We start from the raw sequence: 16,060 nt of genomic DNA, 5'->3' as shown, positions 1-16,060 counted from the left end.
ACCAGTCGAAGCGCATGCCGGTGGCCTTTGGTACCCGAGAGCCAGAATGTGGTCCCCAAAGTGCTCCTCCTGGACATCAAACACTCTCCTGCTTCGATGGGATCGAGCTCCGACTTGCGTTAAGCACATCTTGTCGAAATCAGGGTCACTTTGGATAATGGGGATGAAATCCTGTTCTAAAACTTTCACGTACCTTTCGATAGTCACTGTGCCATCAAGGAATATTGCACCGATTATTCCGTGACTGGACATTGCACACCACACAGTTATCCGTTGAGGGTGAAGAGACTTCTCCATCACGAAATGCGGATTCTCAGTCGCCCAGATGCCCCAGTCTTCGAGCGAGGTGGCGCAGTGGTTAGCACACTGGACTCGCATTCGGGAGGACGACGGTTCAATCCCGTCTCCAGCCATCCTGATTTAGGTTTTCCGTGATTTCCCTAAATCGTTTCAGGCAAATGCCGGGATGGTTCCTTTGAAAGGGCACGGCCGATTTCCTTCCCAATCCTTCCCTAACCCGAGCTTGCGCTCCGTCTCTAATGACCTCGTTGTCGATGGGACGTTAAACACTAACCACCACCACCACCACCACCGCCCCAGTCTTACTTACTGACGAACCCATCCAAATGAAAGTGCGCTTCGGCGCTGAACCAAACCACACAGCGCATACTAATTCCCTTCGCGGCCAATCGTGCAAGTTGAACGTCCTCACGCAAACCGTTCAGAAGTTATGACGATTTTATTTCATATAGTCACCCTGTACGTTGTGCGTAGTGTTCAGGCGCTGACGGATGTGAATGTTACCAGTATCATCTCGATCAGTACGATCAGAAAAGAGCGTGTCGGTGGAAAGTTAAGCTTCATCTGCCGACGGTGTGCAAAATACAGAGTAGGGGAATCTTTGGTGGTGAGTGGAATTTCCCGAGAGGAAAGAGAGTATCACCGCAGTTTAATTCTACGCACCAAGAGGCGTACGATGAACAATACAAGCAATTACTAATTCATACTAGCAATTACTAACTCCATCGAATATTAACCGCTGTGATCGCATAGAGTTATACGTGAAGGACAGCGAAGCCACGGTCAAGGAATTTTTATTTTCCCTGTGATGAGATTTCGTTGTGAAAGATCTTGTTGACAGAAGCAAGTGGTTAGATACAAATGACAGCAGATAATCACCATCGTGGACTTTTATAGTATAAACCCAAGCATAAGAATACAAACAGCAGTCTGTTCACAGAATACACAGCGAATCAGTACTCGTGAAACAGTAGCATGCCGTGCACTAGCGGTGGCAAGAAAAATTTGACTCGAACAAATAACCGGTTGTTGAGTATTTTCAGTAACTGTAACGACTGTTTAATTGCATTCTGCACATATTTTTATAACTACCAACATTGTGCGCCATCTATTTTCCGAAATGTGTACCGTCTGTCGATCTTTTCTAGGGCAGAATGGGCAACCAAATTCAGCCCAGCATATACACTAATGTGCAAACGGCCTTGCCGCAGTGGTGACACCGGTTCCCGTCAGATCACCGAAGTTAAGCGCTGTCGGGCTGGGCTAGCACTTGGATGGGTGACCATCCGGTCTGCGGAGCGCTGTTGGCAAGCGGGGTCCGCTCAGCCCTTGTCAACAAACTGAGGAGCTACTTGATTTCGAAGTAGCGGTTCCGGTCTCGGAAACTCACATACGGCTGGGAGAGCGATGCGCTGACCACATGCCCCTCCATATGCGCATCCAGTGACGCCTGTGGGCTAACGATGACACGGCGGCCGGTCGGTATCTTTGCGGCCCTCATGGCCGGTTCGGGAAGAGTTTAGTTTTAGTTTTTATGTACACTATGTGATCAAAAGTAACTGGATACCCCCAAAAACATATGTTTTTCATATTAGGTGCATTGTGCTGCCACCTACTGCCAGGTACTCCATATCAGCGACCTCAGTAGTCATTAGACATCGTGAGAGAGCAGAATGGGACGCTCCGCGGAACTCACGGACGCCGAACGTGGTCAGGTGATTGGGTGTCATTGTGTCATTCGTCTGTACGCGAGATTTCCGCGCTCCTTAATATCCCTAGGTCCACTGTTTCTGATGTGACAGTGAAGTGGAAACGTGAAGAGATATGTAAAACACAAAAGAGTAAAGGGCGACCTCGTCCGTTGACTGACAGAGACCGCCGACTGTTGAAGAGGGTCGTAATGTGTAATAGGCAGACATCTATCCAGACCATCATACAGGAATTCCAAACTGTATCAGGATCCACTGCAAGTACTCAAATGGTTCAAATGGCTCTGAGCACTATGGGACTCAACATCTTAGGTCATAAGTCCCCCAGAACTTAAAACTACTTAAACCTAACTAACCTAAGGACATCACACACACCCATGCCCGAGGAAGGATTCGAACCTGCGACCGTAGCAGTCCCGCGGTTCCGGACTGCAGCGCCAGAACCGCACGGCCACCGCGGCCGGCCACTGCAAGTACTAGAACAGTCCGGCGGGAGGTGAGAAAACTTGGATTTCATGGTCGAGCGGCTGCTTACAAGCCACTTATCACGGTCGCAGGTTCGAATCCTGCCTCGGGCATGGATGTGTGTGATGTCCTTAGGTTAGTTAGGTTTAAGTAGTTCTAAGTTCTAGGGGACTTATGACCTAAGATGTTGAGTCCCATAGTGCTCAGAGCCATTTGAACCACTTATCACGCCGGCAAATGCCAAACGATGCCTCGCTTGTTGTAAGGAGCGGAAACATTTGACGATTGAACAGTGGAAAAACGTGTGGAGTGACGAATCACGGTACACAATGTGGCGATCCGATGGCAGGGTGTGGGTATGGCGAATGGCCGGTGAACGTCATCTGCCAGTGTGTATAGTGGCAACAGTAAAATTCGGAGGCGGTGGTGTTATGTTGTGGTCGTGTTTTTCATGGAGGGGCTTGCACCCCTTGTTTTGCGTGGCACTATCACATCACAGGCCTACATTGATGTTTTAAGCACCTTCTTGCTTCCTACTGTTAAAGAGCAATTCGGGGATGGTGACTGCATCTTTCAACACGATTGAGCACCTGTTCATAATGCACGGCCTGTGGCGGAGTGGTTACACGACAATAACATCCCTGTAATGGACTGGCCTGCACAGAGTCCGGACCTGAATACTATAGAACACCTTTGGGACGTTTTAACAAGCCGACTTCGTGCCAGGCCTCACCGACCGACATTGATACCTCTCCTCAATGCAGCACTCCGTGAAAAATGGGGTGCCATTCCCCAAGAAACCTCCAGTTCCTGATTGAACGTATGCCTGCGAGAGTGGAAGCTGCCATCGAGGCTAAGGGTGGGCTAACACCGTACTGAATTCCAGCATTACCGATGGAGGGCGCCACGAACTTTTAAGTCATTTTGAGCCTGGTGTCCGGATACTTTTGATCACATAGTGTACATGGCCGTGGGGAGAGGTGAAACAAGTTCCATATACATCAAGCAGAGCAGGAGCTACACGGTATAAAGGGGCTGCGAGATTACTTTGCGGTATGAGCTACCGCAGTTATCTCTAATTTTTCCATACCACTTATTAAGGTCGTCTGTCTTTAGACGTCGGTAATGTGATCGGCTGTTGGAAACAAACTGAACAAAAGCCATACTGGAGTACATCTCCGTGGAGATAAAATTCTGAATTTAGAAGTTTTAAAATTTAAGCTTAGGTGTTACGAAAATGTATAGCTTTGCTAAAACTACGCGTTAAAGAGCTCGAAGAAGTGTCGTTTTTGGTACGACTTGCTGCATTGAAATGTCAAGGAATGGGACACCGCCAGACAAAACTGTTACAAAGTTGTCTTTGCAAATATGAACCATTTACATTTACATTCGTACTCAGCAAGCCACCGCTCGGTACATGGCGGAGGGTATCTTGTATCACTACTAATCATTTCCTTACCTGTCCGACTCGCATATGGAGCAAGGGAAGCATGACCATCTGTGTATCTCTGTACGATCCCTAAGCTCTGTTATTCTCTTATTCGTGGCCCTTATGCGCGGTGTACGTCGGCGGCAGTAGAATCGTTCTGCAGTCAGCCTCAAATACCAGTTCTCTAAATTTTTTCAGTAAGCCTCGCGAAAAGATCTTTGTCTTTCCTCCAGGGATTTCCATTTGAGTTCACGAAGCATCTCCGTTATACTCGCTTGCTGATCTAACCTACCGGTAACAAACCTAGCAGCCAGCGTCTGAATTGCTTCGAGGTCTTCCTTTCATCGGACCTGTTGTGGATCACAAACAGTCGAGCAGTATTGAAGAATGAGTCGCACTAGTGTTCCATACGCGGTGTCCTTCACAGATTAAGGGGAAGTTGGCCATTCGGCTTCTCTATCACACTTCTCACATGCTCGTTCCATTCATATCGCTGTGCAGCGTTACGCCTATATTTGTAATCGACGTAGCTGTGTCAGGCAGCACACTATTAATGCTTTATTCGAAGGTTGTTATTCCCACTCTGCATTAATTTACATGCTTCTACATTTAGAAAAAGCTGCTAAGCATCATGTTGTTGTTGTTGTCTTCAGTCCTGAGACTGGTTTGATGCAGCTCTCCGTGCTACTCTATCCTGTGCAAGCTTCTTCATCTCCCAGTACTTACTGCAACCTACATCCTTCTGAATCTGCTTAGTGTATTCATCTCTTGGACTTCCAACGGACTCCCGGGGCCTTGTTTCGACTCAGGTCTTTCAGTGCTCTGTCAAACTCTTCACGCAGTGTCGTATCTCCCATTTCATCTTCGTCTACATCCTCTTCCATTTCCATTATATTGTCCTCAATGATTCTGCAATGATAGCTGTGGGGCCTTGTGTATCGTAGTTGCCCTCTGTAGTCGAATGTAGAACTTTTCATGCGTAGTAGACTGACTCAGAAGAAGATGAACCACAGTTGGCAACGGTGTTATACCAACTAGAAATTTTTTCTAAGTCATCTTGTATCTTCCTACGGTCACTCAACGACAACACCTTCTCGTACACCATAGCATCATCAGCAAATAGATAGTAGAAGGGAGCTCAGAATATCCGGACTAGGAATTTGGGACCGGAGTTTCTAGTTGCTGCGGACCTGGAAATGAGGATTGATGTTTAGTTCCCTCATATCCTAATCTTTTGAGGTCGTTGATAACAGCAGTGAGGGTAGGTGGGCGACGAGAAAATCTGGGTTATCTGGGGCTTAGAGGACTGAGTACGTGCAAGGGTGCACAGGGAGTCTATGCAGCATGAGGGAGCGGAAGTTGACATTTAAAGATATTCAAATGGTTCAAATAGCTCTGAGCACTATCGGACTTAATTTCTGAGGTCATCAGTCCCCTAGAACTTACAACTACTTAAACCTATCTAACCTAAGGACATCACACACATCCATGCCCGAGGCAGGATTCGAACCTGCGACCGTAGCGGTCTCGCGGTTCCAGACTGAAGCGCCTAGAACCGCTCAGCCACACCGGGCGGCTTTGAAGATGTAATTATGACAGTCTTTACGGGATATGTCCAAGTTTGGCAAGTAGTGTTTTTACTAACGAGGATTCTTTAGGAATGTGGTACGTGAGGATGTTGGTTAGTCTGAGGACATAGATTTGTTGCGGTGTGACATCGTACGTGGAACGAGATCAGTTGGACGAGGTGATGATATTGATGGAATAAGTGGTGATTTTGCTGATGGTGTTGCAGCTATGACAGCTGCGTTTGATGCTGGTATTGGTAGCTGATCTGCTAGATATCCATAAAGTCAATAGCTGCAAAAGAAATAACTATTGAACTTCATGATTGTAAAGATATAAGGGGAAAGAATGTCCACCCCCGGTAGCTGAGTGCTGCCGGCACGGTAGACTCAGCGTGTTCGGTCAGAGGGCTGCTTGCCCTGTGTAATAAAAAACTGAGTAAAGGAATCAACGATCAACTTGAACGGATGTCTTGAGACGTCCGCCCAGACCAAACCCAACGAACAATACAGAACAAAAAAAAAGTGGTCAGCGCGACAGAATGTAAATCCTGAGGGCCCGGGTTCGATTCCCGGCTGGGTCGGAGATTTTCTCCGCTCAGGGACTGGGTGTTGTGTTGTCCTAATCATAATCATTTCATCCCCTATCGACGCGCAAGTCGCCGAAGTGGCTGTAGGGGAAGCCCTAGTGATGAAGTTGTAACTGTGAAAGGTGGGAAATAGAAACACCGGAGAGGATAATGAATATGTGTGGTCGTAGTAGTGGAATAGAGATGGATGTACCTAACAGTTGAAGTGATGGTAATAGGAAGATTCACTGTTGCTGTGATTGTAGACGGTGTGAGTAGTAGGCAAAATGTGATTTATTTATTTATTTATTGCCAAATTATAGACCTGTTACCTGATGTTTAAAACAGGTCGTACATCTTACAATTTTGGTTTTTCATCTTTTTACAGTTTTCTTTCCTTTTGTTTAATCTACAACATTTACAAAGAATGATTCAAAATAACATGTGATGGTACTGTCGATGTTAGTGGCAAACACGCTAGATAAAGTGAAAGCTGAAGGAGATGGGACATCAGTGGCGGCCATCAAAAGACAGGCCGCTTCACAAGTGAATGGCGATGACGCCAGAGGCGACACGGGTGAGATGCGATGGCGGAGGCGGCTACACGGATGACGGGCGATGACGGAGGCGGCTGCGGAGGAGGTGCCTACGGCGACGGGCGAGCAAATTTTATTCAAACGCGGAAACGACCCAAAGAGTCACCCAGGTTAGTCACTCCGTCACTTAACGAGGGATCCCAGCCATCGGATGTGCCACCATTCTGCCACAAAAATAGTTAATAAGCTGCCAGTGCACACATAGCAACTGAGAACCCACACAAATTGAAGAATTACATAATAACATTTACAGAGTAACTAACAGTTGACTTCGTATGATATCGTAATGAATCAACAGATAGTAGGCCATCTCTTTTAACAGGGTGCAGTAACAGATTGGAGAACTGCAAAATTTTCCTAGAACTACAAATTAATGCTCAACCGGGCACTTAAGTATTTGTTGTATCTGTGGAGTTAGCGGTTAATTCTATCCAAACAGAAATGCGATGTGAGCAGTGTCTTCTAATAGTTATACCTCCACATTAAAAATGTTATGTCCACTAATGTAAGGACACTCGAATACAGTGTTTGTAACTGTTTTGAAATAACCGGTTAGTACCGTGAAGACAGCATGGTCAATGCTTACTTCGGTAAAAAGATGGCGTGCAATACAGGTAACCGTTTATAACGATGCCCATGAATGCTCATTAATCGGTCGTTAACGTGTGCTACGTTATTCGTCCCGAGCATCAGTACAAAAATATAGAAGTAAAGTTTAGAAATAGTCAACGCTTAAATGTTTGTTTTCAATAGTACAAAAATTGAAATGTCTCTGAGCACTATGGGACTTAACTTCTGAGGTCATCAGTCCTCCAGAACGTAGAACTACTTAAACCTAACTAACCTAAGGACATCACACACATCCATGCCCGAGGGATTCGAACCTGCGACCGTAGCAGCAGCGCGGTTTCGGACTGAAGCGCCTAGAACCGCTCTTCAATAGTACATTTTTTGCTACAAATTCCATACTGCATCTGTTCTTAAAAAGTGCTTTATGTGATATTGTTAATTGTTTTCCTTGCTTCATAGTACAGTATGTATCAAAAACAATATCCGATTTGGCACGTCTACATTTCAGAAACTAATAAACATATACAATGAACTTTTTTGGATGAACGGGAAACTCAAAAAGTTTTTTTTTCATACCTTTTCATAGGTGTTCATTGTGGCCCCCTTGAGATGCACAGCATATGTCACTGTGGTATTCACATTGTTCCCACACTGCAACGAGCATGTCTTGAGTTACAGCTTCCACAGCTGCTGTTGTGCGATTTCTGTTTATTCATTATTCTTGGTAACGGAGGCACAAAGTCTTTTATAAACCCCCACAATAAAAAATCACATACAGTCAGGTCCGGTGACCTTGGAGGCTAGTAATGTAAGGCTCAATCATTTGGTCCAGTGCGACCGATCCATCATTCAGCAATCCTTCGATTTAAAAATTCCCGCACTTCCAGATGCCAGTGTTGGTAAATGAAATCGTTCGTACTGTGGGAAAAGAAAGTTGTCAAGCATATCAAGATATGTGCTTCCCTGTAACAGTATTTTCGGCAAAAGAAAAATGGACCATACACCTTTTTCCCGTGAAACTGCACGAAACACATTAAATTTTGGAGAGTCCCTCTCATATTGTACAACTTCATGTGGTTGTTCCGTACCCCATAATCTCACATTATGACGGCACACCTTTCCATTTAGATGGGAAGTTATCTCGTCAGTAAACACTAAGCTTGGAAGAAAACTGTCATCCTCCATCTTGCCAAGAATGAAATTACAGAATTCCTTACGTTGTTGTTTGTCATCTTCACGAAGATCTTGCAGTAGCGAAATTTGGTATGGTTTCATGTGTAAACGTCGACGCAACACACGCCAGACGGACATCGGGGGCATGTTGAGCTGTCGAGCATTACTGCGAACAGATTTCTGCGGACTCCTTGTGAAACTGTGGCAACGGCCTTGCCGCAGTGGATACGCCGGTTCCCGTGACATCACCGAAGTTAAGCGCTGTCGGGCGTGGCCGGCACTAGGATGGGTGACCGTCCAGCCGCCATGCGCTGTTGCTATTTTTCGGGGTGCACTCAGCCTCGTGATGCAAATTGAGGAGCTACTCCACCGAAGAGTAGCGGCTCCGGTCAATGAAAACCATCATAACGACCGGGAGAGCGGTGTGCTGACCCCTCCTATCCCCATCCTCCACTGAGGATGACACGGCTGTCGGATGGTCCCGATGGGCCACTTGTGGCCTGAAGACGGAGTGCTTGTGAAACTATGGTGGATGTGTTCGGCGTCTGTGTAGACACTCGGTGATTTGCGTTTACACAAACATACTGTTTCTCGGAATTGTTCATGGCATCGTCTAATGCTCTGTGTTGTAGAAGGATCCACATCATACTTAGTACGAGAGTCACACTGAAGAGTTATTATTGACCTACACTTCGCAAAACGGACACAAACACGCTTCTTGTCTCGACAGCATTTTTACTAGAACTGAAGTGGACGCACACTACTGCTACCTAGCGGGAACCATGTAAAACTCGTGAGTTTGCTCTTTCCAACAGTACGTTGTTCACGCACATATCTCAAATAACTTAACAGTTACGATTTTTTGAATATCGGACGACTCTTTTTGATACACCCCCCCTAGTTCCCACGAATACTGGAAAATGCTTCATCGTACGTTTTGAGACAAATGATTCCGACAGTTCAAGGCCCTTCTCTAAGGCGACTTCAGTGTTAACACGCAGTATTCCTGTAGTCAGATTTGTAACGTTCGTGGTTGTCGGACGCGACGAATAGTGTTGACAAGACACCCCGTATTTCACGGGACGCCCCGTATTTCCGGCATAATTTTATACGTCCTGCAGGGACAGGCTCTGTCTCGTATTTCAACTTCATTCGATTATTATTGCGAAATCTTATGCGGCACAGGTGGCAAATGCCCATTATCTACGCACGTACCGCATGAAGATACGACTAGCTTGGCTATCAGTCTATGATAGTCCCGGACGTGGCCGATATTCGCCGATTCCCATCCTCTCGGGTGTCGCCGCACGTCTTTCTTTGCCTCTGTGTGTCTGTTCTATTTATTTATTAGCCGTCTCACTTTCTACCATTTTGGGTTTAACATTTTCGTTCGTTTGCTAACTCGTTTAAATGCTATGTCAACGCATGTTAAAAATACTCGAAGGATTTTTTAATTCCATCCTTGTTTGTCATTCTAGTTTAAAACTACGTCCATTGTTCTGTGGGAACTGCTTAAGCGTTGAATATGTTACGCTTGTGAATGATTTCTAAAACTATTGAAAAAATGAGCGATTTAAGTGGCAGTGACACAGATACTTCATCTAGAAGTGGTGGAATACCTTTTAAGGAAGTCGAACTGGGGAAATATTTGTTCCTGGTTGAGACAAGTAAAAGGAAACTCGTGCAAGGCGTACTGCCGTCTCTATTAAAGATTTCTCCTGTGCCCGTGGAGGCGTTGCTGATGTAAAACAACGTGCATCTACTAAATCTCACATAGTTGTTGTTAGCAGTAGAGCATCAAGTACCTTATCCAAATATTTGTCGAAGCCTGAACCATTTGCCTCGGAGACGGACAAGATTGCTGCTGAGAACTCGCATCTGTATATCTCACAGTAAATCATTCTTTTGATTACAATGGAATGTATTGTTCAGACATATTACTACGTTATATAAGCAGCGATTCAAAAATCGCTCAAAGTTTTAGCTCCGGAAGAACAAAAGCGGAAGCTGTTATATGCGAAGAGTTGGCCAAAGAACCTGTTAAAAATATTTTAAAGATCATCCAAGAGAAAAATCTGTATTTTTCTATAGCGATAGATGCAAATAATAAAACAATAGAAAAAAGTTTCCAATTTGCTTACAATTTTTTGATTAAAGTTTCGGCACTGGCCACTGACAACAGTAATGTAGTCTTCGGCAGAAACACTCCATTTACACATCTTCTTTTAGCTGAAAATGGTAAAGATATTTTCTAAGATAAGTCGTCGGGTCAGTATTGCCCACGTGTTCCAACATTTCTACGGAATCCAAACTGATCTTCCCCTAGGTCGGCTTCTACCAGTTTTTCAAAAAATGGTTCAAATGGCTCTGAGCACTATGGGACTTAACATCTGAGGTCATCAGTCCCCTAGAACTTAGAACTACTTAAACCTAACTAACCTAAGGACATCACACACATCCATGCCAGAGACAGGATTCGAACCTGCGACCGTAGCGGTCGCGCGGCTCCAGACTGAAGCGCCTAGAACCGCTCGGCCCAGTTTTTCCGTTCGTCTGTAAAGAATTTGCGTTAGTATTTTGCAACCGTGGCTTATTAAAATGATAGTTTGACAATTTTCACATCTGTCAACACCTGCTTTCTTTGGGATTGGAATTATTATATTCTTCTTGAAGTCTGAGGGTATTTCGCCTGTCTCATACATCTTGCTCACTAGATGGTAGAGTTTTGTTAGGCCTGGCTCTCCATAGGCTGTCGTAGTGGTAAGGAGTGATAATTCAGGTTGCCTGTGAAAGTATCCTGACGACGACGAAAAGTAGAAACCGACAGAAAGTGAGGGTGCACTTAGTCGCTCGGACACTTTATTGTGTGCCGGTGTGGACTGAGTGCGGCGCCGCACAGACTGACGAAAGTGAAAAGCAGGCGGCCTGCAAGAGTTGCGCCGGCGCATCTGATAGTAGGCGTCGCTTCCTTCCTCCCTTCTCCCCTGTAGACGCCCGCCTCGCCCGGTGAAAGTCTTCTTTCCTAACGCCGGCTGTGGTGCCGGCTCACCCGCGGTGAAGCTGCCCTCTGAGTCAGTGGCGGCCTCTGACGCTGCAGTTGACGGCAGACTCTACCCTTCCCTTCTGAATCACCTGCCGATCCTCTCCGCAGCGTCACCAATCGGCACACTTTTCATCGTTACTCAGGAGAATTAAACGCTCTCGTAGAACATTGCATAACGTCAGTGTAGATTAAATTGGCAGCCATTCCTTGCTTGTCTGACAGCTTCACCGTGCGATGACGGCCGCAAACGGAACGAAAAGTTTGTCATGTCCAATACAGCACTTGCAGTCACGAGACGTCCTCCAAATACTAAATGTCGGTGGGTTTATTTACAAAATACCATTTTGTGCTGTCAGTCACGATTATCTTTTTATTTATATTGTACACGACGCGCTTCGGGAAATGATTCCCATTTTCAAGTGCCTTTTTCGTGTGCTATGTTGTTTATTGTACCCAAAGACTGGAAAGTTGCACAGGTCACACCAATATTGAAGAAAGGTAGTTGGAGTAATCCACTTAATTATAGGCCCATATCGTTAACGTCGACATGCAGCAGGATTTTAGAACATATATTGTGTTCGAACGTAATGAATTACCTCGAAGAAAACGGTCTATTGACACATAGTCAACATGGTTTTGGAAAACATCGTTCTTGTGAAACACAATGAAATGAAATGATCGTATGGCATTGTTGGCCGGGAGGCCCCTTTCGGGGAAGATCGGTCGCCGTATTGCTAGTCCTTTTTAGGTGACGCCACATCGTCGACTTGCGAGTCAATGATGATGAAATGATACTGAAGGACACACAACATCCAGTCCCCTGCCGGGAATCGCACCCCGGCCCCCTGCGTGGTAGGCGGAAACGCTACGCTACGGAGGCGAACTGTGAAACCCAACTAACTCTTTATTCACATGAAGTGCTCAGTGCTATTGACAAGGGATTTCAGATCGATTCCGTATTTCTGGATTTCCGGAAGGCTTTTGACACTGTACCAGTGTAGTAGTGAAATTGCGTGCTTATGAAATATCGTCTCAGTTACGTGACTGGATCTGTGATTTCCTGTCAGAGGGGTCACAGTTCGTTGTGATTTCTGGCGTTCCCCAAGGTAGTGTTATAGGCCCTTTGCTGTTCCTTATCTATATAAACGATTTGGGAGACAATCTGAGCAGTCGTCTTATGTTGTTTGCAGATGACGCTGTCGATTATAGACTAATAAAGTCATCAGAAGATCAAAACAAACTGCAAAACGATTTAGAAAACATATATGTATGGTGCGAAAATTGGAAATTGACGCTAAATAATGAAAAGTGTGTGGTCATCCACATGAGTGCCGAAAGGAATTGGTTAAACTTCGGTTACACGATAAGTCAGTCTAATCTAAAAGCAGTAAATTGAACTAAATACCTAGGTATTACAATTACGAACAACTTAAATTGAAAGGAACACGCAGAAAATGTTGTGGGGAAGGGTAACCAAAGATTACGTTTTATTGGCAGGACACTTAGAAAATGTAACAGACCTGCTAAGGAGACTGCCTACACTACGCTTGTCCGTCCTCTTTCAGAATACTGCTGCGCGGTGTGGGACCCTTACCAGATAGGACTGACTGAGTACATCGAAAAAGTTCAAAGAAAGCAGCACGTTTTATATTATCGCGAAATATGGGAGAGAGTGGCCCAGAAATGATACAGGATTTGGGATGGACATCATTAAAAGAAAGTCGTTTCTCGTTGCAACGAAATTCCAATCACCAACTTTCTCCTCCGAATGCGAAAATATTTTGTTGACACCGACTTACACAGGGAGGAACGATCACAAAGATGAAATAAGGGAAATCAGAGCTCGTACGGAAAGATAATTATAGGTGTTCATTCTTCCCGCGCGCTATACGAAATTGGAATAATAGATAATTGTGAAGGTGGTTCGATGAACCGTTTGCCAGGCACTTAAATGTGATTTGCAGAGTATCCATGTAGATGAAGATAGATGTAGAAGAGTTTTGCTATTTAGGCAGCAAAATAACTAACTTTGGTCGAAGTAGAGAGGTTGCAAAATACAGACCGGCAATATCAGGAAAACGTTTATGGAAAAGAGAAGTTCTTTATCATCGATTATAAATTTAAGAATTGGGAAGGCTTTTCTGAAGATATTTGTGTGTATTGTAGTCTTGTACCGCGGTGAAACGTGGACGATAAGCACGCAGAGAAGACGGGGCGGGAAGCTTTTGAAATGTGATATTGCAGAAGAATACTGGAGATTAAGTAGGTAGATCACATGATCAATGAGGAGGTACAGAATCGAATAGGGGACAAAAGAAACTTAGGGCATAGCTCGAGTAGAAGAAAGGGTAGTGCATAGATGAAGAGGCTTGCTCAGGATAGATTAGTGTGAAGAGCTGCATCAAACAAGTCGTCGGATTGAAGACCTCAACAAAATCTCCGCAGCAGATTTTAATAATGTGTAGTACAGTACGCCTCCCGTGCTTATATTGCAGAAGTGGTAGTGGTAGACTCGGTAATTTATGGTATGTAAAGAGGTGGAAGATTCCTATTGAGCATCGGTGATTGCGATGGGAACGTTGTGTGTGCGGTATTTATAGATGTAATTATTTTTTATGACAGAGTTGTTAAGCAGTGACAGTGAAGCACTGCACAACAGAAATTTGGAACGTGTTTTGTTCCCACAATTTTTTTCTGAACAAGAAATTTTTTGACTGTAGGAAAGAGACGAAAACAGCTTCGTCCTGAGAATGCTGCTCGACATTAGACTATTACTAGACATTATTCTGCGGAGTAAGCTATTGTTTGCTTTGAATGTGATGTCGGTCACCGTTACGCAGATTTCTCACGGTTACGTTTAATTGTCCTGGCCTTTTATGCTTAGTGCCTGCAAGCAATTTGGCTTGCGCTCCGATTTACGGGTCGCTATTAATGGCACTTTTCGCCGCGAGAGACTAGAACAATAGGGAAGTGTGACAGTTCTGGAACAGGGAACTCGGTCATCACGTGTTCTGAATTTAACGGAGGGGAAGAGTCACGTGTATATAATGGAGAATAGCTTGGCAGTCTGGAGTGAAAAAATATGTTTACTCACCTTTGGAAGGTATCCAGTAATGTATTTTTTGGTAATGACTACAACCAATTGGGACAGCCATTTTTTCTTTTTTTATTCCTTCTTCGGTCGCAAAATTAACGCAAACATATTTACAACATGCTCACATATTTTTGACGTAAAATATTTCATCTGTAAACATGGTTCTAATCTTCGAAAGATTTCACTTAGCTTAGCACGCATTTGTAATATTCTAATGACTACATGCACCTCCACACTGGCCCATTTTACAATAGCACCTGCCCGCATCTCGTGGTCGTGCGGTAGCGTTCTCGCTTCCCACGCCCGGGTTTCCGGGTTCGATTCCCGGCGGGGTCAGGGATTTTCTCTGCCTCGTGATGGCTGGGTGTTGTGTGCTGTCCTTAGGTTAGTTAGGTTTAAGTAGTTCTAAGTTCTAGGGGACTGATGACCATAGATGTTAAGTCCCATAGTGCTCAGAGCCATTTTGAACAATAGCACCGGCTATTTCCTTTCGAAGTCTGACGTCAAGCTGTAGGATTTACGCAAAGTACCGGCCGTGTAAGAAAGCTGACGTGTGTAATATGGTGACAATGGCTGGAAAGTTCAGCACCGTGTTACTGCTTGTCAGATTATATACTGAGTTGTAGATTAAATCTCAGCTGCTTCGCCAACACGTGAACCGTCCTCCACGGGAGAGAGATGTTTTGGGCTCAACTAGTGGTGGCTGTTGTGCAAGAGCACGTGAATAAACCTAACTTTTGACACCTTTCGGATTTATTGGTTATTTTTCTTTGAATGCTGTTAAACGCACCCTAATGTAGCTGCGGTTATCTGAAATACACGGCATTAAATCTACCGTGCTATGCTACATTGCTAATAACTCCGTGAAACTTGGGATCAGGGTCGCGAGTACACCTTCACTTGTGCACGTTTTAAGGAGCTTTTGCGCATGCGCAGCTCGCGTGACATAATTGCCTTGCTAGTCAAATACATACGGAGTTGATAAATAGCGTGCACAGTTCTCGGCCTCGGGGGCCAGCCCTTACCACTCAACTAAAAGCTTACAACAATGCAACCAGGTGGCAGCACACTGCAGGAGACTTTTAACCCTGTTCGCTTGGCATAAATCGCACTAGATGGTAGCACACTCCTCAGATTGCCAATTCACTCACTATATAGAAAAATTAGAACGGACATCAAAGTATGATATAGCTATACTGAAAGAAAAACCTATTTTGTGGGATTCTGAATGTATATTAAGTTTTGAATTTTATCATACAGTAATCCATTTGAGACCCTGAGAACCATTCAGTACATCATCGTCGATTGTGAGACTGTAGCATTTCTGCATACTTCTGATATCTGTTGATTTTATGGTACGTCAGGTTTATCTGTGCTGTAGGCTCATATTGTATTCATAACCATTCACGAAAAGCTGTCTCCCTGGCTCCTTTAAGATTCACTTAAATGTGGGATCGATGGCGCTATGCTTTTGGCCCTTGTGGTTCTCAGCGCCTCATTTCTGTGGTCATTGGTAGACAGCACAGCTTGAATTTAATCATTTCCAC

The 16,060-nt window shown here is 44.8% G+C and overlaps 1 pseudogene; it reads left to right on the top strand.

The window, feature by feature from the left end:
• Positions 1–1,492: 1,492 nt before the first annotated feature.
• On the top strand, positions 1,493–1,610 carry LOC126261333 (5S ribosomal RNA; annotated as a pseudogene).
• Positions 1,611–16,060: the final 14,450 nt, after the last annotated feature.

This window comes from Schistocerca nitens, chromosome 5, assembly GCF_023898315.1.
Source record: "Schistocerca nitens isolate TAMUIC-IGC-003100 chromosome 5, iqSchNite1.1, whole genome shotgun sequence".
NCBI classification, from domain to species: Eukaryota; Metazoa; Arthropoda; class Insecta; order Orthoptera; family Acrididae; genus Schistocerca; species Schistocerca nitens.
This window is presented reverse-complemented; position numbering and strand designations above follow the sequence as displayed.